The sequence below is a fragment of the Rattus norvegicus genome, chromosome 11 (genome assembly GCF_036323735.1).
Source record: "Rattus norvegicus strain BN/NHsdMcwi chromosome 11, GRCr8, whole genome shotgun sequence".
Classification (NCBI taxonomy): domain Eukaryota; kingdom Metazoa; phylum Chordata; class Mammalia; order Rodentia; family Muridae; genus Rattus; species Rattus norvegicus.
In genome coordinates this window covers 18,882,698-18,910,173 of record NC_086029.1, presented here as the reverse complement: position 1 = coordinate 18,910,173, position 27,476 = coordinate 18,882,698, and the positions used below count along the sequence as shown (strand labels likewise).

At 36.5% G+C, this 27,476-nt stretch overlaps 1 protein-coding gene and 1 pseudogene across 4 annotated transcripts in view; one reads left to right on the top strand and one right to left on the bottom strand.

Moving 5' to 3' along the window:
- The window catches only part of Cadm2 (cell adhesion molecule 2), a 977,040-nt gene that overhangs the window by 61,722 nt on the left and 887,842 nt on the right, over positions 1–27,476 (top strand). The gene's annotated exons all lie outside the window — the stretch shown is intronic.
- Eif4e-ps7 (eukaryotic translation initiation factor 4E, pseudogene 7) overlaps positions 1–27,476 on the bottom strand; it is a 126,358-nt pseudogene that overhangs the window by 2,803 nt on the left and 96,079 nt on the right.

Genomic DNA, 27,476 nt, shown 5'->3' with positions numbered 1-27,476 from the left:
TAGTTGTCAGTAGTCATTGTGTAGATCTCTTGTGCTTTTCGCCATCCACTTTGGAATGTCTACTGGTGTTGTCTTTGCTTGAGAGGAGCATAACACATTTGGAGCAACATGGATCCTCATACGAGGACTGATGCAGTTTCACAAGGAACGTTTTTATAACGCTGCTAACTTTCATGCCATTAAAGTACTGAAGAGGAGAGGAGAAAGGACACAAGAAAATGTCCTTAGGACCAAAAGCTTATTAATATCGCAGGACAACATAAAGGCTGGTTGGCCTGGGACCTAGGAAAAGTATCATGATACTGTCATCACCTTAATAGTTTTCACATTATTTCAAACTCCCCATATGTTTTCCAAGATTCCTTATACGTAAATGTTCTGAATAGCACTGTCTTTATCACACACATTAGTTCTGATTCTTTACTGAGTGTTCTTGGCATGAGCACTGGCACATGTATGCTACTGCATTTTGTTGTTTAAGATTTATTTATTTATTTAATGTGTGTGAGTACACTGTCGCTCTCTTCAGACACACCCGAAGAGGGCACTGGATTTATTATACAGATGGTTGTAAGAAAGCCACCATGTGGTTGCTGGGAACTCAGGCCTCTGGAAGAACAGTCAGTTTTCTTAACCTCTGAGGCATCTCTCCAGCCCAATGCCACTACTTTCACATTGGGTTATATTCTTCACATTTGCCTTTCCCTGAAGCAAGGTCTCTATGTCACCACTTCATATGTGAGGAAACTTCTAAATTACATTCTAAATCTTGATACACATCGCTGAAGTTGTTGTATTATATGTGTGCATGTATGCATATATATGTGAGTGTGTGTGTATATATACATATATAGACATGTAAAATTCATGAGCATGTGCACTTGTGTGCAGAGGCCAGAGGCTGCTGTCATGTTCCCAATAATTCATGGTTGTCTCATTTTAGTCATTAGTAGTGGTGACCTGAATTTCTGTCCTCATACTTACCAGTTGATCTGTCTTGTTGGACAAGCCCTTAATATTGTCATACTTAGAACATAGAAAAAGTCTCAAACCTCTTCATCGTTACATTATATAAATTCTTATAATGCATAAACCCGTTCAAAACCTAAAGTCCTTCAATAAAATATGTGCCTGTATATTACCTAAAATTCATATATGAATCTCTTCCATAAAATTAACATTTTAACCTCTAAAATTAAAAAGTCCCTGGTTGGTGGCTCAGTGTCTGAGAGATATCAGGGGTCCAGGTTAATTGAAACTGCTGGTCCTCCTACAGGGTCACCCTCCTCCTCTGCTTCTTCTCTTTCCCCTAATTCAACCAGAGGGGTCAGCAGCTTCTGTCCATTGATTGGGTATAAATATCTGCATTTGACTCTTTCAGCTGCTTGTTGGGTCTTGGGGGCAGGAAGTGGGGACATCATCTTGGAGACCCGGGGGGTAAGGGGTAGGATGGGACAGGGTATGGGATATGGAACAGTCAGAGGGTGGACCCGGAGGGGGATAAAGTCTGGAATGTTAAAAAAAATAATGAATAAAAATAAAAATAAACTGTCCCCTGAGTTGATTGTATTTTTCCCCCAGAATAATTCCTGGTCTAAGCAAAATGAATTTATTCACTGAAGACAGTTTTGGCCTTAGAACTATGACAGGAAAGAGAATTACCGAACCACTAGATACTAATCTGGATCCAGTTGAGAGCGTAAGAAAAGGATGTACCAGAGCTTTTACCTGGGTTTTGTTCCTGCTGCGTGATCTTTGTTGTTTTCTTCCGTATGATCCTGCTTCAGCTAGGATCTCCTGTCAATCAGCTTTCCTTATGACCTGAGTAGGACTGGGTTCCGGGCTATTATGTCTTCTAACTTATGGAGCAGGCTTTTTATTTGTGATGTCTCGGGCAGTTTTTCTTCTTTCTCTTTCCCAGAAACCCTGCTCCAGAGATTGCAGCAGTTGTTTTCCTGTGCCTGCCCCGTCACTCCTCCCCGTCGCTCACTACCACTCGTACAGATTGGATTCCTAATCTCTTGAGTCGAGGAGAAAAAAATTGTCAACCTCCCTTTCCTTCCTTTTGTCAGAAATTTTAAAGATCAGAACCACCATTCTTTTCAAACCAAGAATATGAAGTATGTATTGCTAGGGAAAACAACATTTTACAGTTTAAAACATCAAGGTGCAGCCTAGATTGACACTCCATCACAGATTAAGTGACTGTTCTAACAGAATGCACATATTACATCCCGTCTTTTCTATTTACCTTATTTAATTATTTTCCACCTAAAATTAGTGTTTTAAAAGTAGAAGATTAAGGTAGGAATAGTACAATTCTTTGTCTCATTCATTCATTTTCCGACTTAAGAATGTTTTCACTATCCTTAGCAGATTATTATACACAAAAGTAAGAGTGCAGAACTGACTACGCCAGTCACATTACACACAAGCAATGTTTTCAGGTACTCTCACGGAAACAATAAGCACTGGCGGACCATATTTTGTGAATAGTATGAAGGCAGAAAGAATATATTCACTTTTACAAGTTTCATTATTCTTAAGTATTAAGGAGTTTGATATAAAGAATTTGACTTCTCTTATCAAAAATGTAAAGACAATTTTTGTTGTAGAAGGCACAGGTATCGCATTTTTTTTGTACATATGAAGAGGCAAATCTACACAGTAATGATAACCCCTTTTAATATTTCACACCTGAACCTATATAGTAGCATCCACTGTGTCTCTTTCTGTTCTCATATGGTTCTTCATATGACTCTTTCCTAAACAATACATGATGAAGAGAAACAGAATTTAAATTCAGTTGGTTGATTTATGTAAATATTAGTTATAGAAGGTAGTATTCAAATTCCCAATGCTTGGCTTAGATTCATCTCTTTGACCTTTTTCTTTTATCATATGCTCAAGAATCTAGATAAATATAGAAATATCTGATTGTGTATTAAATGATGACAGATTAGGAGCCAATACCCATGTGTTGTATGCTCTGGTCACAATTAGATTATTTTACTCATATTTATATAAAACTATACAGACAGAACCATAAATTTATTCTGAGATGCTGATTATATTTGGATTTGTTGTCAAACACAAGAATAAATATTGTGTTAATGAAGTTTGATTCTTCTCTTTACACACACACACACACACACACACACACACATACACACATTATTCTTAGAAATTAATTCATTTAGCTATCATTTTAAATGAATTAAATCCCTGAATTAGAACATCTGTGTTTGAAGGTACTAATGAATAAGTATTAAGGTAAATATTTAGTTAATTGATGAAGAAAGCATTGATCACTACATAATGCATCATAGGCTTATTAAATCATCTATATGCTGTAAGGTATATGGTCCTCAGTTCCCAGAAGCTATGGAAACCAGAGATCATATCAATGTATCATTACAATTTAGGCCAAACTTTCATTTTCCTGTTTAATTCCTCATTATATAATAAGCCTTGTTAACTAACATTAAAATGTAAAACAGTAGTATGTCATCCTCCAGTTTTTAAAAAAAGGTTAATGAAAGCTAACTGTTTGCCTGAGTATAAATGGAAGTAATTACACCATTAATAATCCTTCCTCACTCATCCTCTTCAAAGTCCAGAGGCGCAGTGACCTGTAAAACCACGAAGTAATTTGTGTCCGATTGAAATAAAGTTCTTTCACTTTCCACTTGAGTTACTTAAAATTATGTTAGTTTATGCTATTTGTTATCTTACTTCCAACTCTGTTCCTCAGGCTCCTGGGAGGTTCTCGGAGACCATCTGGAAGAAGTTGTTTAAAAAAAATGTTTCATTTGGAGCTTAGATATTGGGAATCGAGAGTTCATCTTGATAGATTTTCCTTTGATGAGTATGAAGTGTCCTTCCTTATCTTTTTTTTTTTTGGTAACTTTTGGTTGAAAATCAAATTGAACTTTATCAATATTTGAATGGTTACTCCAGCTTGTTTCTTGGAACTAGATGCTTGGAATTTTTTTTTCCAGCCTTGTACTCTGAGGTAGTGTCTGTTTTCGTCACTGAGGTGCATTTCCTGTATGCAGTGAGGTGAGGGAGGATGGTGGGTGAGTGGGTGGGAAAGCACCCTCATAGAAGCAGGGGGGAATTGGGTAGGGGGTTTGTGGGAGGTAAACCAGGAAAGGGGATAGCATTTGAAATGTAAATAAATAAAAAATCCAATATAAATGTTGCCTCAAATTTTAATTTGTCGAATAAAATGGATGTTTATTGATAAACATGAAGAGATAATGGCTAGATGGCAGATTAGAATAGAAGTTGTTGGAATAATCCGATTTGTCATATTAAGATAGCTATATTTTATAAATACAGATATTTCTTAAACTTTAGTCATGGAAAACAACCAAATGACTTCTAGTTCTAGAAAAATAGGGTTTATTTGATTGCACTAAACTCTTAAATAAACTGAGCATGCACCCTTCTCAACTGGGCTTCATAAAGCTTCACTACACATACTAATTCAACAGCTTCAAGAAGACATTTCTCTGAACTGGACAGGACTCTGCTCCTAACTGTGTTTGTTCTGTGCCAGATGGATGAGCCTCATATCAAATGAATTTCCCAGTTCTAAGCACTTTATATCACATTTTATAAAAACCAAGAGGGATCCTATAAATCCACAATGGCAAGGGTTTTGTACTGTTGACTTAAGCTCTTCTTTTCTGGATGAAAATAGTAGGCTCCATAAAAGTAAAGTGACTTGGCTCAAAGATCTGAGGTTCTCCTGGCCACGGTTCTCACCCTGCTTCAGCTCTCTCCTCAGACAGTACTCAGAGGCTTCTGAAGGACTCTGTGCTCAGGGCAGTGGGTAAGTGAGGACTAAGTCCACAGCAGGGTACAACCTCCAGTCTCAGATCCTTAAGAGTCATATTAACTCAATTGTGAATAGTGTAACTGCTCTCTAGCCAAGTATGTCATAGCACATTAAAATTTCTCATAAATTCCATGCAATAACAATGTAAATACTCTTGACTTCTGTCCATTGCATAAAGGTAATAGCAAATGCTCCTGTACTTAGTGAATCAGTTTTATTTTATAAGCAGTGGCTGAGTTGTGGAATTGGAACATATTGCTTAAATATTAATGCATTTCTACAAATGGATGCAAATAATAGAGCAATCTGCAACCTCATTCAGAGCCATTACAATGAACCTGAAACAAGTAGGTTTTGAAATATTTCATTTACTTTTCTACTCGATAGTTTATCAAATTTTGAAGTTAATCCTCCTGATAGTTTTTTTTATTTTATCCAAATGATGGTAATTTTCTATGTATGTGATACAAACCCCCATGATTCATTATAGTAATTTAAACTGTAAGAGGAATTGAAACCAGGCCTGGGAGAAGCATGCCTTCTGTGCACCCCAAACGGCAATGGAGCAAACACTGTAACTGTTCTCGAAAACATCGTTAATTGAATAAAGAAGTCGCCTGAGGGGAAAGGAGCAGTAAGTTTCTTATTGTAATAGCTATCAACTCTTTTGAAATATCTGCTTTGTATATCAAGTTGAAACCCTGATACAAATAGAACTTTAGTTTCTTCATTAATCTGGGTTCTTGAAAATGGACACATTTTATGATATTTTAAATAAACGTGAATACTGTGTAACAGTTCTTGGAAACAACTCTCTACTTTTTAAAACTCACTTTTATTTTTGCGATTGAAACATAACTACATCCCCCCCCAATCTGTTTATTTACTTTTCCCCACTGTCCTTAAAATCGGTGGCTTCTTGTTTTCACTAATGATTATTGTATGCCTATATGAATTTGCATACATTCCTAAATATGACACTATATACCATATTAATTTACTTATGTGTATCTTTTCTGGCCAGACCTTTTGGCACTGAACAAGTAGTTGGTGTGCTTATCCTTGAGAAGGACCACCTCTCCCGCTCCCAGCTTTCCTCTGTGGACTGTGGCTTTCTGTACAGAAGCTTTGTGGGTAACTTTTTCTGCAGTACTATTTTTCAGCGACATTAATGAGAAACTAAAGCAATTGAATTATCAGGGATTTTTCAGGGTACCATTCTCTTAATGCATTTTTCTTCTACTTGGAATCTTGATATTTAGTCATGGTGCACTTTCATTGTGCTAATATCTGCTCCCCATCTTAAAGAAGTAGGCAGATGAACAGAAATGTCATCGGAATCATTCTCATGTTATAAATATATAACTGTTCTTTAATAACAGCCATTCTATATACATGACTTATGTAATTTAATAGTTCATACTGCAGTATAAATTTAGTTTTGTAAGTGGAAAGGGAGCAAAAGTATTCTAACAATTTATTTTTATTTGAAAAATCAGACTATTAGAATAATAGTGAGAGTCTGTATAAAGAGCTCCACGTAAAATATTTCTACTTAATCCTTAACATAAAATGTTTTTACTTAATCCTTTAATGGAACTTTTGGGACATTATATCCACAGACTAAGCATGATAAATATGCCCATGGTTGTATATTATCAGTAGAGGTGCAGAACATCTGATGATGTTTTATCCAAATCATATTTAACTCTTATACGAATATCAATCACAAAAGTATATCTCTTAATTTTCAGTTTATAAAAGCGTCCTATTTTTAACATGAACATACAGAGTACATTTTCTCCTTTCAGGGTGTATTGCTATTATACAATTAAACTAACACACTATTTTAAAAGAGACCAATCTAGAGAAGCACACTAGAATTTCTAGTTGTGTGTTACTTCGTTGTAAGGAGTTCTTCTTAAAAACTCAATGGGATATTCTCAGTTGTACATTCTCATTTTGACTTTGCAGAGTAGAAATTCCAATATAAGAAGAGTTGTACATTTGTTAAATCTGCACAATTAATAAATTATAAAAGCAGGATTTAATTTGTCAATTAAATTGACTTACTTTGTCAGTATCTTTGTTCTAGTGATCATGTAATAGATTATTATAACCTTCTCTACCAACTACTTCTCTGATTAAGGACACATTCTTAACTCATCAATTTCAATTTTTTTTTTGCAAAGGCATGTAAGACAAAATAATCACTACAGAAAATCTCTTAAAACTGTGTAACAAAATTTTATGTAATTTATGATAAAACTATTGATAACTTCAATAGTAAATGTATATTATACTAAAACCTCTAAGGAGTAAATATCTGGATTCTTTTGGGGACCCCTGTTAATAAATAGAAAATATTTGTTGATATAAAAAATAACAATTCGGTGATATGTAACATTCATCATACTCATGTGACAGCTGGTTGGGAAGAGGTCAGAAATCCATCTACCTGTGAACGGGTTTCAGTTTTCCTAATACCCGAATAAAACCACAAATAATCAGGTAACAAGGTAAAATTATCTTTGTATTACTAATTTCCATTCTGGTTCCATCACATAACTGTCACATGAGGTTTTTTTTTTAAAAAATCCAAAATATTTTCAGAATCAATAGAATGTGCATAGTTTATTGATTGTACATTCAGGTTTATTCATATAATTTATTACTTAGATGCAGCAATTTTAAAATGCTACAGTACCTGGATATAATTTGGCTGATGTCTTAAGCATTACTTAAGGTTTTTAGACCTTAATCTTGGTATTTTATTAAGTCCAGTAGTAAAAATTGTATGGTAGAATTCATTTCCTGTCTTAAAATTATTTAAAAGGTGTTTTGAATAAAATGGTAAATATGTCTTTGTTTTCCTCAGGTTAAAATAAATTCGGCATAAAAACAGTCATTTTATTTGGTCAGAGCAAAATCTTATTCCATTTATTTAGAGTTATTTATACTCAGAGCTGTACTACTCCAAATAAAATTCTAAGTGTAAAACCAGACCTGTTCTTCTATGATATGGTGGGAGGACCTCCGGCAAAAGGTCCGGTCCTTAAAGCTGTTCTCTTAAATGTTATCTACTTGATAAAATTACAGGCCATATTCTCTTAGCTTTATTTTCTTTATTTTGCTAAATTTCAATGACCTAGGAGTATACAATGAGCATTTCATCTTGAAAGAAGCATAGATCAGACGTGGCCAAGGCTTGTAACGCATGATTGCCTACATTTCAAGAATGGACAGGGAGTTCTTTCCCGCTGTATCCGGGAAACGTTATAGCTGTTCACTGAGTACTGTTGCTCTGCTCATCTGTAGACATTTTAGAGCTGTTCTCAGTCTTCCCATCTCACTTTGAAAAATCAAAAGCTTGAAACAAAGTAGTTACAAAGAAACTTCTTTGAAAAGTTTCTGTTTCTCTGGGAGTAAATCTATGCTTGGAAAATGTAAATTCAGACTAATTTTTATAAAAATATTTCAATGAAGCCTTCATTCTTTATCTTTCTTTAGTTTGTTGTCATTGTTTGTTTTTTGTTTTTGTTTTTATTTTTGCACTGAAGAGCTGATAAAGCTGAGGTATGAATGCTAATTCTTTACTTCTCAAAATTGAGTTCTTTTTTTTTTTTCTTTTCTTTTTTTCGGAGCTGGGGACCGAACCCATGGCCTTGCGGTTGCTAGGCAAGCGCTCTACCACTGAGCCAAATCCCCAACCCTCAAAACTGAGTTCTTACTTGCAAAGAGCTAAGGAATTTTAGTAAAATAGAACTCAAGAATTCAGTGACATGGGGCTGGAGAGATGGCTCAGTGGTTAAGAGCACCCGACTGTTCTTCCAGAGGTCATGAGTTCAATTCCTACTAACCACATGGTGGCTCACAACCATCTGTAAAGAGATCCGATGCCCTCTTCACAGTGTACTTATATATAATAAATAAATAAATCTTTAAAAAAAGAATTCAGTGACATAAATGTTTCTTCTATTTGTTGCCTCAAGCAAGGGACAGTATCATTTGTAGCACTTGTGTGTTTTAGATCTATCTATCTATCTATCTAGCTAGCTAGCTAGCTAGCTAGCTAGCTAGCTAGCTAGCTAGCTAGCTCTATCTCTCATTCTATCTCTCTGATTCTTTTTCTCTCATCTCTCAGTCTTTACTCACTTTTGTCCTGTGGTCCATGTGTGAGTCTTGCTTATTCTAGTGTATACTCTTTCAAAGGAAAGCAAAAGACTCAGGGTGTCTTCCTCTACCAGGATCCATCTTATTGCCATAAGTCACTTTCTCTCTCTGAAATGAAAATGTGCAGTTGTTTCATTTCAACTGGCTAGCAAGCACTTATGCCTATGTACACCACAAAGACTTAGCTTTAATATTATGCCTGGCTTTTGACACAGATGCCGAGAACTCTGGATTAGGTCCTCATGCTTGCAGAGAGAACTCTTACTTGTCCTCTGAGCCATTTTACTATTCCTTGTATTTAATATATTAAGCTTCTAGACACATGCCCCCACTGTGTGTCTCAGTCTTAATATAATTGCTTCTCCTGTCTCGGCTTTTAGAACACATATGCTACTCATGCCTACCTCCTGTCTTTATCACTCAATCTCTCATACATTAAGTTCTTTCCTAGTCACTTATATTGTAAGTTAGAACAGTTCTTTTCTCATGAGAAATTATCATTTCTTTGTTCTCTTTTTGTCATCAGTCTTTCCTGTCCCAGGAGCTAAATTGTGGAAATATTTTTAGAATCTGCTAGAAAAAGTGGCAAGCTATATAAACCAGAATACTTATCTGTGGATAACTTGTGTCTGAGAATGATTATTCATCCTTAGCATTGTTAATGATAAAGACTTCATTTTCTATTGTTAATATGAATCATACTTAATTATGAATGTTACTGTAAATAGTATGTTCTCTCAATAAGTTTACTTATTTGAGCAAATAAAACAGCTTGAATATGACTTTCTGTGCCCTCCTTTGCTTTGTCATTGTATTCATTTCTATGAGCTGTGTATATATTTATTTATTTTCTTCCATTCTCAAGAAAAGAACTCCATTTTTACCTGATATACATCCTTCTCAACCCATGTCTATAGACTTGGCTCATGGAATCTGCTATATTATTATTGAAATTACTTTTTCTGAAACTCTTTCTATTATTTCCTAATAAATGTTGAACCTAAATATATCTACTTGTCTGTTAATCCTGTAAGGCAGATATTAAAAAAGATAATATGCCAAAATAGTTTAATTTGAGTGTTCTTTCTTCAAGGGTTTATTTAGAGATGTGTAGACATGATATAAAGAGATGTAAGTACGGCTACATTATACATTATCCTGGTATATGGTGAAGGTGCTTGGTGATGGATTAAGAAATAGTGTCACATAGAAAAAGTGTTGGCCAGTGATTGATGTAAACGTGGTGGGTAGATGCAGCTAGTGTCCTACTCACAGATGTAGGATACAGAACGTAGCAAGATAATTTAAAAGATATGTGTTCCCAGTTCATCTGAGCAGCTTGTTCTTGAATGATAGGTTGTATCCCAAGGAGCTGTTAGAGTATCAATAAACATTCTGCAAAACCTCATTGTCTTTGTCTTCTTAAGCTGTGGGACATGATTCATATTTACTAATCCAAATGCTTATTTTCTACCTTGCCATCTGGTAGCATAGCTTTTCTATGTTCTTATGAAATCTCTAGATGGCCAACATAAGAATATTTCTTTAGTGTCAGCTTACACTAGTCTCTGTGGAAGCGGTGTAGCCTGCTTTGTATACGCTGACTCTATGATTTCTTTGTACATATTTGGATGCATACTCATTGTGTAATTAACATTCATTTACATGACATTTGTCTTTCTACTACTTTTGATATTTCTAATGAAAAAGATCTATGTCATCTACATGTCAAAGTTTGTTGAGACTCATGTTTGCAGTATGAATGAATAGGTGGCTTTGCTTGGCTATGTTTGAAGTCTACATATATATTTTTTTCTAGAAGATTCAATACTCTAAATTTCTGTTTAATATTTCTAGTTACTTAAATTGGGAAAGTTGACCAGGAAATAATGCCACAAATACCACATAGGCTTGACAGACAGTTGAAGGGAATGCGTGGGCAGAGGACCTTGTAGCTGTTATAAAGAAGAAATCTTTCTCTGTTCCATCATCTCAGTAACATACTGGGAAAGAACATACAGGGAATATTATGCAGAGGCATTTAGAATCAAAGAAGAAAAGAATGCTCCTCACATAGCATAAACAAACCTTATGGGCTTTATTTCAAAACAGAAATACAAAAGTTATGTCCTGAATTCTAACTGTTTTGAATTTTAACATTCTCAGTTCATCCTCTGTTTTTTGCTTCGATATTATGTCCTTAATTTATACATTGTGATGGAATATTTGCAAGTTCCTCCTTTTAGCAACGTAAACTAGAGTTTGAGAACAGTGCTGGAGTAGCTTCTGTAAAACTGTTGATGACCATGCTTCAACTGACGGGACAGTGTTTTCTGTATATTTCCATTTCTTATTTCCTCCACAACATCCTGACCTGACACAATTTGTCACTTAAGGGGGTCTATTAAATCTTCTATTGTGGTAACAATAGATCTTCCCTTCTGCCAATTTAACTCAAGATACTCCATCACCTTTATATTAATAATTTTGAGAACATAGCAGCTCTTTATTTGATTTTATTTTTTAACTCATAAACCTTACCCTGGTTTTTGTTTCTCTTATTCTTGGATATATTAGTATATGTTCTTACAATAAATATATTTTCATTGCTATTGAAATTCTGTATAAAAGTTTAGAAAGATAAGGAAACTTCTACTCCATTTAATTGCCACTGCATAACTTTTGATTTTTGTTTTACTCACGCCAAACAAAAACCTATGTTTATTTTTCATGCCCTATTTATTTTATATGATTAAATCATGTTTTTAATGTGAATGTAGCTTGTCATAAAGTCTATATATTCTGCCCATAACAATAATAAAATGGTGGTTTTATTCCCTAATCACACATTTCTTTTCACATTTCATCATTGGAATTTCCCTCTCCAAGAGCTCACAGAATGGAGTTTATTTTTAGGGAGTCCTTTATGTTTACACAATTTCCTTTCAAACTCTTAGAGACACCTGTAGCTAAACATCATTGTGGAGAATTCTGGCAATAATGATAGAGCTGTTAGGTAATAGAAATAGAATTGAGAGGAAGGAATATTCTATGCAGAGTATGATAAACGCTTAACATTGAATTTCTATGGTATTCCTTTTATACCAACCAAATTATCTATATTTTATGATGTGGTTGTAATGAGTGGTATAGCAGACCAGGCTATATGAGACAAGTCACTTAGGATGTATAAAAGTAACTTTTATTTGCCTTATCTAATTACTGTCTCAGTGCTTACTGCCTCTGGCTACTCACCATGTCCTGGAAGCTTTTAACCTCCATGTTATGTTTTCAGCCTCTGAGACTTATGGTCAATATGTTCATGCTTTCTAGTTCTTTCTGAAATCTGGCTCGCTGGTTCAACACTGTTCTAGTTCAAAGTAGTCTCCAAGCTGACTGACACACTCTCAGTTCTCTGTTTCACACTGAATTGCGCTGCTTGTCCTTAAGCCTCTCTGGCCATTCGCTCTAATCTTCTGACTCCTGCTTTTCATCTGGAATGAACTGCCCCAGCTGCACGCACTGAATGGAGCCGAACTGAGCTCCTCTACACTGCCTCCTATGCTAACGGAATGAGCAGACCAAGAACCTAGGCTGCTCACATTTTCTCTCTTCGTGCACTGCTCTTAAATCATCTCCCTATGCTCTCTGTTCCCATGAGACATGGGCTTATCCTATTTCTGACTCATTCTGTAAAATCTACCTTTGATTCATCACTTTGTCTGCCCTTCAATTGTACAGCACTGTCAAACATGGCTGCTTACTTCTCCAAATAAAGCGTACTTACACTGTTTGGTATTAGAGGTGCATGCCAAAGATCTGTCTACATTCTAGCCAGAAAGGCCATGTTGCTGGAGTAAAATTCTTCTAAAAAATGTACCTGTGTGGTAGGGGACAAGAGAGTAAGAAAGTATGAAACAAATAGCAATTTGAGATCTTACGGAACATTTTTGAAGACAGTTATACTTTTTTCAATGTATTGTTTGCTCTAGGGTCAAATAGAACATAAGAACAGTGTGTCTGGATCAAATAGGAGCTGTGTTATGACCAAGGAGTTGCTATTCCTCCATAACTTATATACAGAGGACCGAGGTCTGACCCATACAAGGTCCCTGATTTCTGTAAGCTTCCATGAGTCCTAGTCAGTTAATTCTGTGGCCTTGTTCTCATGGTATGCCCACAATCCCTCTGGTTCCTCCAATCCTTCTTTCCCTCCTTTTCAGGATTTTCTGAACTCTGTGTAATGTTTGGCTATGGTACTCTCCTGTCCATTGTTGGATGAAGTCTCTCTGGTCTTTCTGATGATGCTAGGCTCTGAACCTAGCATATTCTTCAGACAGGACAAACTTTAGGATGAAAGTTTTTGTGGCTGTGTTGGTTCCCAATTCTTCCACTGAGGCCTTGACCGGTTGTAGAAGATGGCAGTTCACGTGCCACATCCCCATTAGTCGGAGTCTTTTATAGGCTCAGTCTCACAGGTGTCATGGAGTTTCTATTGCACTAGGTGTCCATCTGGCTCTGTATTTTCCTGAGAAGAGGCAGAGGGGGTTGAATCTAGGTTGAAGACTGGGGAGAGAGGAAAGAGGAGAACTTCATCCAGGATGTAATTTATGAGAGAATAAAATAAATACATAACAAAATCAACAACAAATTACTACTTAGATTCAATATTTTAAAAAAGATATTTTAATAAAACTTACCTTTTTTTTAAACAGTATACAATAGTTTATTCAGGGCATGGGGAAGGAGTTGAGAATGTGGTAAAGACAGAGAAAGTCGGGGTGGGGGAAGGAGAGGAGGAGAGGCCAGCCATGAGCACGTGGAGAGAGAGAAAGAGAGGAGAGGTGAGTTGGGGAGAAAGAGGGGAAGGGGTAAGAGCAAGAGGAGCAATAGCTCAAGAAATAGTTTTAATGAAACTTATTTTGGATTCTCTTTGATCCTTTTATCCAGGAGGCCTTGCTGCTTCTATCTGTGTTCCTTTGTATATACTGCCATTTCTCTAATGTATCTAGTCATTATACATTAAATAAATTATATTTATATAATCTTTTCAAGCAGTTTTCTTCAACCATTCATTACCTAAAATAAATGTATGCTCCTTTAAGCAATCTAAAAATTATAGAATGACTAATAAACTACTATTCATACATTTTACTACATGCAAGGTGGCAAGAGTACTAGGCACTCTACCTGGTAGACATGATCTATCTCCTTACCCTAGTGGTGGAGTTATTCCTAGTTTAGAAATCATACAGAAGAAACTACAAGAACTACACTTAACATGGCAAGGTAAGAATGCTCTATGGGTACCATGTTGTTCTTTTGTAATCCTTAGTTGATTTGTTGTGTAATCTATTTCTTGGTGTCTCTCCTTCTGCAATACAGAAACACTATGAATAGCTCCATGATAAGACAGATATTTTCTGAAAAAACAAGAAATTGGAAAAAGATGGCACTAGAATTTAAAGTAGAGGCCTAGTGAACAAAATCATGGTTCAGAAAAGTGTTTGGGAATAAAAAAAGATAATTTATAATAATTATTATAAGCATTTGGTTTACATGTGACGGGGAAAAACATGATTTTGGCTTGTCACAGCTACCAAAGAGTATGCAGGCTCTAACAAAGGCTTCTACCAAATGGTAATATCCAGATTGCCATTTAAAAGGACACAGTTAATTTTATTTATGACATCAACTTAAGAGTGTTTGAAATTTAGGGAAAATAACTTGAGGATAACTCTTTTTTTTTTCACTGTAGAACTGATTAAGGTGTTTCTAGTAAAAACCCAGTGTGGGACCTGCATTGAGGCTTGATTCTGTTTTATTGTCAATGAAAAGCTGGCTGGAGACAAGAGTGCAGTGTACTCTATGAATGGCTTCTGTTCGCGAGCCTCGTATGTTCCCGGGCCTGGTCTTCTGATTCACATTTTCCACTTCAGAGAGTGGGCACGTAGATTTGCCAGATGAATGCAAGTGTTCCGCAGCCGTGAGGATGCTAAGTACTTCTGTGTGCACTTGCCCCAAGTTCACTCTGAAAGCACATGCCCTAGGCCTAGATTAGAGAGCCCCAGCTATACGTTACCGCTGCTTTTCTATTTCTGTTCATAGTTGCTTTGTACAGAAATGTTTCTTTCGTTCCTATTCAAGTGCTGCAGGAGGTGCAAGGTTCCTTTGTCAGCCTTTCAAATGATCTCTATAGTGGCCTAGAGGGCGGGAGTCTCCTTCTATGTCTCTCTTAGAGAACATCATCTGGTCAGACTGTGTGGTGGCCCTTTTTCCCTTACTGAGAAGGCTTTTTGAAGAAAAAAAAATCTTTTCCTTTTATCATATTGCATCATATCTGCCTTAGGACAGAGCCTTGCCTGTGAACTTTAGAGCTTCACATTTAAAACACAAGTCTCCCACAGTCTTAGCATACACAGGAGTGATCCCGTTGTGTTCTAAGTCTCCCACAGTCTTAGCATACACAGGAGTGATCCCGTTGTGCTCTCTCATCTCTCTCTTTTTCTGTTCATCTCTTCCTTCTTTGTTTGCAATTCTCTTTAATAGGTCAATGTTTCTCAACCTACATTTGCTCATGATACTTAATTTTAAAGACACTGGGTTATTATTCACTGATGACTGCACAAGTTGAAGACATGCTGTCTTTGATTAGCTGTGAAGATGAGACAGATAACGTTCCTTGAGCAATCTGATTTTAAAACCAAAATACCCCCAAAACATGAATGGCCACAAAGTCAAAAGTGCTGACATTAGTAAATCTTAGTCAGATCTTTACATTCAGAGCTTTTGTAGCAGTTCCACAAGGTCATATATTATGAAAGTATGAAAATTCAACTGAATTGAAGTTCACTAGGAGTAAGTCTGAATGAAAAGGAGCCAAAAGAAGACAATGGCTGAGCAGAATTTTCAGTTTGTGAAATCTGTGGCAAATTTTTCTTCCTGCTGCTTCTTCATATGCAAAATGAAGTGTTCATACATAAGACCAGGGAATTCAGCCTGTGTGCATCCTGATGTGTATCCCTCAACAGAGCATTCAATGCATAGGTAATTTGGCTATGTTAGTGACTTAATATTGTGTTTTTGTGCATTTGAGAATATATTATTAATACAGTTCTTAGAAATTATTGTATGTGCCCCTTATAAACTATGGTCATGTGTGGAATCTAAGAATATGTGTTCCTCTATCAGATCCCACTGGACTGAACTGTTGATAGAAAATGTACTTCAGTGGTGAGCAGAATTGCCTTGGGGTATATATACACTCCTGGACTCAAAGTAATATTGACCTTTATTAAAAAGAGAGTGTGGTTGTTTCACTTAAATATCATAGGTGCTCATTTTAATGGTAATAAGTAATATGACTGCCTGACATACAATAAAGTCTCAGCAAACCTCAAACTTTGAATTCAATAAGATTTATGCACAAAGCAACAATTTTATAAAAGTTCTCTGGAGTTGATTATATACAGAGATTGAAAGAGACATGATGCATCATCAGGAGATTTTCTATACTCATGTGGAAATTTAATAACATTTCTTTACAAACATATAGTGAAGAAGCAAATGGGGATATTTGCAGCAAAGTTGTTTTTGGAGCATTCTTTCTAAAATACTCCATTATTTTGTATATTTAATACTGTTTCTATTTTCCACAAAAGAAATAAGTATATACAGGCATAGAGAGGGAAAACTAAAAACCAGTTTCAAATAAAAGAAATATTTGAATAATTTCAGGAACCATTTTTAACAGTAAAGAAACCATATACTGACAAGTAATAAAATATATTTCTATGGCTTTCAATAAAATAGTCAGCCCACGAAGATGCTTTACTTTTTATTTTTATTTTTAATTTTATTTATTTATTTATTTTTACACTCCAGATTTTATTCCATTCCTCCTGATAGTTCCACATCCCATACCTCCTCCCCACCCCATCCACCCCACCATACTTCTAAACTTCCTAGGGCCTCCAATCTCCTGAGTGTTAGGTGCATCTTCTCTGACTGAACCCAGACCAAGGAGTCCTCTGCTGTCTATGTGTTGGGGGCCTCATCTCAGCTGGTGTATACTGCCTGGTTGGTGATCCAGTTTCTGGGAGATCTCAGGCATCCAGGTTAATTGAGACTGCTGGTTCTCCTACAGGGTTGCCCTCCTCCTCAGCTTCCTTCAGCTTTTCCCTAACTCAACCAGAGGGGTCAGCGGCTTCTGTTCATTGATTGGGTGTACATATCTGTATCTGACTCAGCTGCTTGTTGGGTCTTTTGGAGGGCAGTCATGATAGGTCCCTTTTTGTGAATGTCCCATAACTTAAGTAAAGGTGTTAGATCTTAGGGCCTCCCCGTGAGCTGGATCCCACTTTGGACCTGTCCCTGAACCTTCTTTTTCTCAGTTTCTTCTCCTTTTCTATCTCTGCATTTCTTTCGGACAGGAAGAATTATGGGTCAGAGCTTTGACTGTAGAATAGCAACCCCATTCCTCACTTGATGCCCTGTCTTTCTGCTGGAGGTAGGCTCAATAAGTTCCCTCTCCCCACTGTAGGGCCTTTCATCTAGGGTACCGCCTTTGAGTCCTGAGTGTCTCTCACTTCCCAGGTCTCTGGTGCATTCTAGAGGGTCTTCCCATCCTCTTTTCCCCCTGAGGTCACCTGTTTCCATCCTTTCTGCTGTCCTTCATGGTTTGAGTCCTTTTCCTCCACCCAATAACAGATTATGTTTCCCTCTACCCCCACCCCCAACTACTTTCCTTCCTTGTCCCTCCCTCTCTCCTTCTTAAAAGCTTAACTTTTATAAGAAGCTTGCTTCACAACAAATCACCAGAGTTCAATGATTAGAAATCATTTATAGTTGAAATGACAGATGTTAATGGATATTTTTCTGTTGGCCAGATGGTTGGCATGGCATGAACAAGCCTGAGCATGTACATATCACATACATTAATAATAATAGAAGCAATAATTATAATGTAATGATGTACTGTTAGTGGAAATAGATTATTAATGAAGGAAGTATCTAAGTACATTTGCTCTATCTAATGATTGACCTGTCTACTATCATGTTGGTGCTTTTACAAGATAATTCATGTATTCTATACATTTTATATCAACAGTATATTTAAGGCAAACATATATTTACCAGTACTTTGTTGATCTATCACTAACAACTTTTTGTTTCTGCCTTCCTGTTTTCCCCCCTCTTGATCTTAACTTTCTCAGTTTAGTCATATCAGCATTATCTTTATTGAAAGAGACTGTCAAAGGCAAATTGCAAAGGATGAGGCCATTATGAATGTCTGATCCATCTTTCATGATGTCTGCTGAAAGGAACTGCTCCATCCATAAGGTTCAAGTGATTCTTTCACCTCCGGCTCTTCTTAAGTGGATAATAATCATGCTCACTCTCTCTCTCTCTCTCTCTCTCTCTCTCTCTCTCTCTCTTGAGAGAGAGAGAGGAAGGAAGGGAAGGAGGGTGGGAGAGAGGAAGGGAGAAAGGGAGGGAGGGAGGTAGAGAAGGAGAAATTAATATTGCCCAGCAATAATATAAAGCAAAACTTAATATCTCCTACAAGTTTAATAAAAATAAAAGGTTCTAGATTGAGAATTAATTTTAAAAGGCTGATCCCAAACTTTGGGACATTATGAATGTTCTGCCATGATTCTGAGTTCTACTGAAACAAACTCTTGATAAACATTCCATGTGTTATCACCTAACATATATATGTGTGCACATCTTAAATACCCAGAATGTATAACAAGCCCTGCAGTGAAGGAACACTTCAGTCAAATACATTGAGACAGATATAGGTCGTCTCTCTTTAGATGGTATGATACTTAACATTTGTTCTTCCCCCTACTTTTCATTACATCTGAGCAATTATTAAATGCATGCAACCTTTTGGACAACAGTTGTTTTGGGGTTGTAGCTGGACAGCACATCAACTATTCCTTCTGCGCATCTATTTTCTTTAAAGTTAGTCCTCTCTGCTTTGCCTTCATTAGCCTGTATGTTTATTTGTTTAAATCAACAAATCTATCCTCATTCTGCCACTGTGTTACCTGAAACTTTCGGAGTAGAGAGATTCATTAATGGACATTATAGTTTGAGAGTGTCATCTATAGACAGAAATTGTTTCCCTCTTCAAATATTCTTTTGAGTAAAGAAAAGCTACCAGGCTAATTGCTGGGAGGAGAAACAAGTTACCACCCACAAACACAGCTCAAGTGTAACCCTCCTGTAATCTGCCCTTGTGGGGAACTAATTATAAGATTTGGAGTAGCTGGCGTTCAGGTTTGCTCTTAGATTATGGTACCTGATGGTAACAGGCAGTATTCAAACACCAAATAATAAGTATGCACGGTTTAGTCCTTACAGAGAAAAATCATCCCACCCCCCATTTTTTTTTACCAGATTCAGCACTTTAATAACTGTTGCGACATAATACCTTTCTATCCAGAAGCAAAAATATACAAATCTGAATCAATGTGCAGGGAGACTTTGCTGCATGAACATTTTATTATACGATATAAAAATAATATTACAAAGGTTTGGCAAGATGTCAAACCCATTGTACAAAATCAGATTTAAATATAGTATCATGTTTTAATCTAGTTTTCCTTTTGTCAAATTGACAGTCATCTTCTGTCATGTAATTAAGTATCAGTTTGGACCCTCAGGCCTCTGAGACAAATTGGTTGTATTTTTATATGTTAAACACCGACTTAATTCAGTTCAATCTTTTAATTCTTCTTCCTTTAATTACTTAGTAGCTAAAACTAATAACTGGTTTTGTTTCTTTAAACTTATTACATAGTCTTGCCAAAGCAAATTGCTATATCTGATTTCATGTGAATGCCAAGTTGCTTAGCAACTTAAATCTGCCTTATATTTCATCTTTTTGCTTTCTCTCAAATCTCAAAATCTTTATCAGGATGTAATTTTAGGTCTATATCTCTATTTCTTCAGATTACTTTTTCATACAATAAAGAATATGTTTTCCTTTGAGTTTGCAATTGTGTGCTTGGGCGTGACAAGTTGTGAGGAGAGAGAGGGAGATAAAGGAGGGAGAAAATTGTCCCAAATAGAAAACAAAGAGAGTGAAGGAATACACTTATCATATCCTATTTTCTATATTGTTGACTTTAAACTCTTACTCTTTTCCCACTGTAAGCGATTTATTTTACTATGCCTAATTTCATCTTCCAGGTATCAGTGCACTAGTTTTGAAACTTGAAGTGTGAGGATTTAGGCATCTATAGTAGTCCCTGCACAATTTCATGCATAATTGACATTCAGGCTCAGAAGACTTTTAAAACTGATCCTATTCAGAGCCTTGTGTGGCTTTATCCCCAGAGAGAAATTATCCCGTTGGGAGGTTTGTCAACTTTGGCAGGACAAAAATGGTGTTACTAGTTTGTACTTTCATGTCCATGGCAGACAGGCAGGGACTTTTCAGCCAGGTCCATAAACTAATTGTTAAAGTGATGGAAGATGTCAGCATTTAAAGGGAAAAACGTCTTAGAATAACTGACAGTTGTCAGTTTGCTTATTTCCTCCTCTTTGCTGCCAAAGGAACAATCCATAAAGGCGAATTTGAAGGAAGAAGATGTGTTTCACATATGGAAAGGAGAGGAGTTTAAAGAATTAGTGTACATCTGTCCTGGATTTAATTACTCTACATTACTCTATCAGTCACTCTTCTTCATCTGGGGCCAAAATAATATTTAGTGATTATTTTATACCCACTCTTACATATGCATACTCAGAACTGTGTGGACTCCAAATCAGGAAAACAAACAGTGACAAGAAGAGGGCTCATACACTAATTTCCTGCTTTCTTTCTGAGTAGAATGCTTCAAGCTGGCTAATATTTTTCCAAACATGAAAGGAATCTTCAAATTTAAACCTTAATATTGGATTATTTGTTTTAACAATACTTCCTTGTTTTGAATGTGTGTGTGTATACGTGTATATAAATACACACACACATATCTAATGTGCTGTGCATATCTAATATACTGAGTCTCAAACTCAATTAAAATAGTTTGTTCAGAAAACAAAGCTAACTTCAGGTCCCTTTTTTAAAAATTTTTATTTTTTGGCTGTTCTTAGATTTTTCCCAAAAAATTGATTCAACTTTTGATGTACTGCAATATATGACTAAGTATCTATTGAGAGGGCTATATTTTTCTGCTTATCTTTCCCATATTAAATTTAAAACTAATAGCCTCTTTCCAGTTATAATTTAGGAAGGATGACATATGAAATATCTTCCTTATATGTTGCACTTTCGTTTTAGGTTCTAACCAGGTGCCTCTTACAGTAGTAACTTAATAAGCTCTCCATTCTCCACTGATCTGAAGAATATGCTTCTGTTTTATGGGATTTCCTGCTGAAACCTGGTCAAGCATCTATTTGCTCCATATAAGTTATTAAACTAAAGAATTTATTCTACCCAAGTCTAAATTTCTGAACATAAAAAATTATTATAGGTTTTTTTCATCAACATGGGTCACATAAAGGCAGCCATGTCATGTAGAAAGCAACTGTAGCACAGGCGGTTACACAACAGATTAGCATCCCTGAAGATTCCTCACCCGCTTACTGGCAGCTTCACCAAGGCTGACCTCATTATGGAGAAGCTACCATGTCCCCTCCTTACTCTTCCTCAATTCACATCCTCCGTGTTCACTGAATGGTATTACATACATGGATCTATATTTGTCTATTTTCTCAAAAACATGTAAGTATAACCATCTGTTACTTGTGTGTATGTTTTCAGGGAGATGAGTTATTGTTACATCAACAGTAGGGTGCTCCTTTTTGGGAAGGACAGTTATCTACACTTAGCAGCTTCAGTGGTTAAATATCTCTGAGGTCACCATTGCCTGTTGCAAAAGCAAGCTTCCCTTCCACAACCAAAGCTGACTGCTGTGGGTATTTTAATGGACATAAAGCATTTGATCAACAAAACAATAACACTGGCCCTCCTATTGTAGCCTATGTCTTCCCAAGAACAGAAATTTACCCTGATTCATAGGACTAGATAGGAGCTCACTCTTAGGGATCATGGTATAGAGCAGTCAGAAAGTTGTTGGTTGTACCTGTAATAACTATAATACTATTTCAGCAAGAAAGCTAGTTGTTTCTGGTATTTTGGAAGCTTATGAAGAAGGGTTGTGAAAAGTGTCCCCCAGCAGCTTGAATAACACATTCTGACTCTACAATACCAAATAGTAGGATCAGCACTGTCAGCTTAGAGTCATCTGGATTTGTCCATGTGCGTGGTCAGTCAATGTGTGTGCTACCTTCTGCACAGGAAAGTAGCAATATTTACATTTATGGCATCGGTCCAACACCAGTGCCAATAGTGTTTATGTACAGAAGTCAGTCTACCCTGATATTTGTGTCTTTATTCATTCAGTCATTTTATGACTCATTAGAATGCTGCTGTCTTTCTAAACACATAAGTGGTGCCTTCTTTAAAGCACTTTGCTTATTATTTTCATTTTTCTTGAAAAATTTTAGAATCTTATATTTTTTGGGTATTGTATGTATTTACATTTCAAATGTTATTTCCTTTCCCCCTCTCACATACCCACTCCCCCTGCTTCTATGAGGATGCTCTTCCTCCCACCAACTCTCTCCCACTTCAACACCCTAGCGTTCCCCTACGCTGGCGAAAAGAGCTTTCACAGGACCAAGGGCTTCTTATGTTGATGCCAGACAATGCCATCCTCTGCTACATATGCAACAGAAGCAATGGGTCCTTCCATGTGTACTCTTTGGTTTGTAGTTTAGTTCCTGGGAGCTCTGGGGTTCCTGGTTGGTTGATATTGTTGTTCTTCCTATGAGGTTGCAAAAATCCTTCAGCTCCTTCCACCATTGGGATCCTCTTGTTCTATTCAATGGTTAGCTGTAACCATTCTCATCTGTATCAGTAGGGCTCTGGCAGAGCCTCTCAAGACACACTCATATCTGGCTCCTGTCAGCAAGCACTTCTTGGCATCATAGTGACTGGCTTTGTTGGCTGCCTATGGGATGGATCCCCAGGTGGGTCAATCTCTGGATGGCCTTTTGTTCAATCCCTGTTCCACTCTTTGTCCCTGTATTTCCTCCTGTATTTTGTTCTCCCTTCTAAGAAGGATTGAAGCATCCACATTTTGGTCATCCTTCTTCTTGGACTTCATATTATCTGTGAATTTTTTCTTCAGGATTCCAAGCTTTTGGGCTAATGTCCATTTATCAGTGAATCATACCATGTGTATACTTTTGTGACTTGATTACCTCACTCAGGATGATATTTTCTAGTTCCATGCATTTGCCTAAGAATTTCATGTAGTCATTGTTTTTAATAGCTGAATAGTACTCCATTATGTAAATGTACCACATATCCTATATCCATTCTTCTGTTGAAGGACATCTGGATTCTTTCCAGTTACTGGCTGCTATGAACATCGTGGAGCATGTGTCCTTGTTATATGTTGGAGCATCTTTTGGGTATATGCCCAGGAGAGGTATAGCTGGGTCCTCAGTTAGCACTATGTCTAATTTTCTGAGGAACCTCCAGACTGATTTCCAGAATGGTTGTACCAGCTTGCAATCTTACTAACAATGGAGGAGTCTTCCTCTTTCTCCACATCCTTGCCAGCATATGCTGTCACCTGAGTTTTTGATCATAGCTATTCTGACTGGTGTGAGGTGGAATCTCAGGGTTGTTTTGATTTGCATTTCCCTCATGACTAAAGATGTTGAACATTACTTTAGGTACTTCTCAGCCATTCGATATTCCTCAGCTGAGAATTCTTTGTCTAGCTTTGTGTGCGATTTTTTAATAGGGTTATTAGATTCTCTGGAGTCTAACTTCTTGAGCTCTTTGTATATATTAGATTTTAGCCCTCTCTTAGATGCAAGATTGGTAAAGATCTTTCCCCAATCTGTTGGTTGCCGTTTTGTCCTAATGACAGTGTCCTTTGCCTTACAGAAGCTTTGCAATTTTATGAGGTTCCTTTTGTTGATTCTTGATCTCAGAGCATAAACTGTTGGCATTCTGTTCAGGAAATTTCCCCAGTTCCCCTGTGTTTGATGCTCTTCTCCCACGTTCTCTTATATTAGTTTTAGTGTGTCTGGTTTAACAATCGACTCTCCAGGTAATAAAGCTTTTTAGGGAGGGTGGATAAAATGTCCTAAAATTCACACCTTCTGCTCAAATCAAATGCTCTTTACTGATGTATTTGTAGTAAAAGGGAAACATTAGAGAGGATCAATATGGCCTTAAAGATTTCATCAACTTTATTGTTTCATCAAAAATAAGTGTCATGTATAGTGAAAAGGAAGAGGTGCTACTCCAGTCATCTCACTATGATTCACATTTCTTCTCCATGACCTATCTCATTTCCTCCTTATCAGGAAATCATGTTCTTTATACCATCCCAAAGGGTTCAGCTCATGGTCAAGGGAAAATCTTCTCATACCCTCCATTTCTGACATGCTTTGGTTGATAACAGTTCCCATTGTCTTTCCCTCCTGTACATCTTGTTACTATAAGGCTTCCATGCTGGGCAAACAGCCTCCTATCTGAACTTCAAGAAAGTATATGTTCTTGAAGGGGTCACATGTACAAAACATACATGTGGAGGATTAATTTCCCCACGTGATTTTAATCCTTTTGCTGCATCCCTCTTTTTTCTGTTCATTTATGTCTGTTTTTCAGGTTTTAAGTCTTCTGGAGACACTCCAGCATACCATTTTGGCTTCGTTTTAATCCTAAGAGATGGAATCTTGGACCATAAGTTCGGAGTGATCCATGAAGATCTCTTCTCTGAGTTTGTCTCCTATTATCACCTCTTAAATACATTAATTTTGTTTAGTGTGGATTAGTTCCTTCCCAGGGGTAGTTTTGTACCCAACAGTTTGCTGTTCCCAGACTTTCCTGAGGCAACTTCAGTCAACTCCTGGGACTCTTACTCCTGTGAGCACATAGAGAGACCTGATTGCATCCTGTTGGGATAATCTTGTGCACTGTGTAAAGATTGTCTTTGTATTATTTCAAACACTGATTTTTGTTTCAGCAGAGTGCTGAGTATATCTGAACTTTGGTACTGCCATTTTTAGAAAACATCATCTGTCTCAGTGCTTTGTAGACATTCTTCTCCATCACCTAATGGGTTTAATGAAGAGCTGAGTGCCTATAGTAGGGTAGGAGATGAAAAGCACACTATTCAAGCAGAGATAGGAACTCTGGGAAAGAATCAGGTGTGTGTGGTTTGTAGGGCGATTTTACCAGCCAGGCATGGAGGAAGGGACAGGTGCTGGGAGAGTTATGGCCACATGAAACAATGCAGATTAAAATAAATGGGTTAATTAATTTATACAAGCTAGTTGGGAAATAGCCTAAGCTAAGGCCTGAGGTTCCATAAATAAATATAAGTCTCCGTGTCATTATTGGAAGCAGGTCTGGTGATACTATCTACAAATGAGAAGAATATTTTCCTCTTAATACTTTTTTTCACCTCGCATACCTCAGCCTCTAAACCATCCTGAATAGAAAGGAGACACACAGTAGTTCAGAATTTTGACCAGTTCATCTCAAATTCCCACCACCAGTGCATGGGCAGGTTCCAGTTCCTCTCATTATCTTGACCTATCTTATTTTCTCATTGATTGACAGCTCTGCTCATCTGCCTCATTCTGTAAAACATTCTGTGAACCCAAGATGAACATATTCAAAGATTTATTCTGTGTTTCATAAACAGGAGGACAGTGTGTTTCCTCCTAGTTATATCCGGTTAAAACTGAACTGACAATGGGGATCTATCTAGGGATAAATGGAGTTAATCACCAAAGGAATGCTGTGGGACTAAGAGACTTGCAGTGTAACCACTAAGGGAGTTAAGGCTTTCCCTTTACCCATTAGAGTTCTGAATGATGGAACTCAGTTTTGGCAAAGGATTTCAAGTTAGTTGGAAGGATCTGTCCTTTCTCCATTATGAAGGGATAAATTCTAGAAGAAATTACAGAGGTTGGCAGATCCACTTTCTAAAATTGTGACCTCTCCACAGTGAGGATATTTTCAATCTAAGATATTTTTCTTTTTTATACTTTCTGCCAAATCTTTTCTGGGCTATGTTACTGCATACTATTCTACCTTTCAGGAAAGGCTTACCAATCAGACAGGGATGGTTCCAAGAAATGCAGTTGCCAAGAAAATCAGAGAAATTCTTCGGAAGATACTTGGCATCAGTGTTAAGAATGTCCTATTTAAAAAAATTAACAAGATTTAGTATCTTTATTTTGTGAAAGAAAAACCAGCTAGTGAATGAATCTTAAAAAAGAATAGTAACTCCTTGAACTAAAATGTTTCTAAACCTTTTTGAAAGTGGACCCAGACAAAGAATATCCTTGATTCATTACAGCTATTAATGTATACAAAGCTTGGCACTTCCTGAAACGCCTTTATGCTATGCATAAAATTTATTTATTAAAAAGCCACATAGTCACACCTCTCTTATTGCTACAGTAGATTACCGTGTCTGATTCTTAATATATTTAGTATTTATGTGTCATTTATATATGTATTTTCATATTTATCTTCTATTATGTTAGTTTTACTCCTGGTACACTATCAGTAATATCATCGATTGTTATGTTTTTTGCATAAGATGCATATTATTTGCTTTAGGATTTAGAGGATCACATGGTTGAAGATATTACATAGCCATTTAATAGTAAATATCTGTTATATTATAAAAAAAATTTAAAAGAGAACAGAATTGCCTACATTACAGAACAACAACATTGGACCAGGTTTTTCTATAACTTGTTTACACACATACATTTTCCACTCTTTTCTTGCTTTGCAGTGTATGGGTGTGGTGTTCTGCAATGTAGGTTGTGGACAATTTGTTCTGCTAGGCAAAAAGTTTATTACACCCCTTTATTTTATTCACCATGTCATAATTTAAATGTTATTACTCAGTGGCCTGATTGTGGTGAACAAATAATGTAGTATATGAATCTAGAAATAAATGTGAACAGATGTAGGGAGGTTACAGACACCTTGCCATTTTTATGAATGAATATTCAGATTAAAGTAAGTGGCAGAATGAATTACTTGTTTTAGCAGGATTTTAGAAGAAGGGATATGCTGATAAATGTCTAGACCTCATATGATACAAGAAGATGTATTTTAAGTTCCATAGAACATAAGTAATGGCTATTTTCTCCTTAACATTATATACTAAAAGGTGCTCACACACTTTAAACAAAGTGTACTCTTCTGCTATCTCTTGTGTAATTTAGTGGCATTCTTTTCCACAGCATTCTAAATACCGTCTAAGAAATATATGATATTGTCTTTCTCTACTTGAGTGCCCCTAAAGATTGAGGGGTAGAAGGATAGGAGAAGTCAAGACAGGTACAAAATATCCAATAAAAAATAAAATGCAAGTATGAGCTCAGT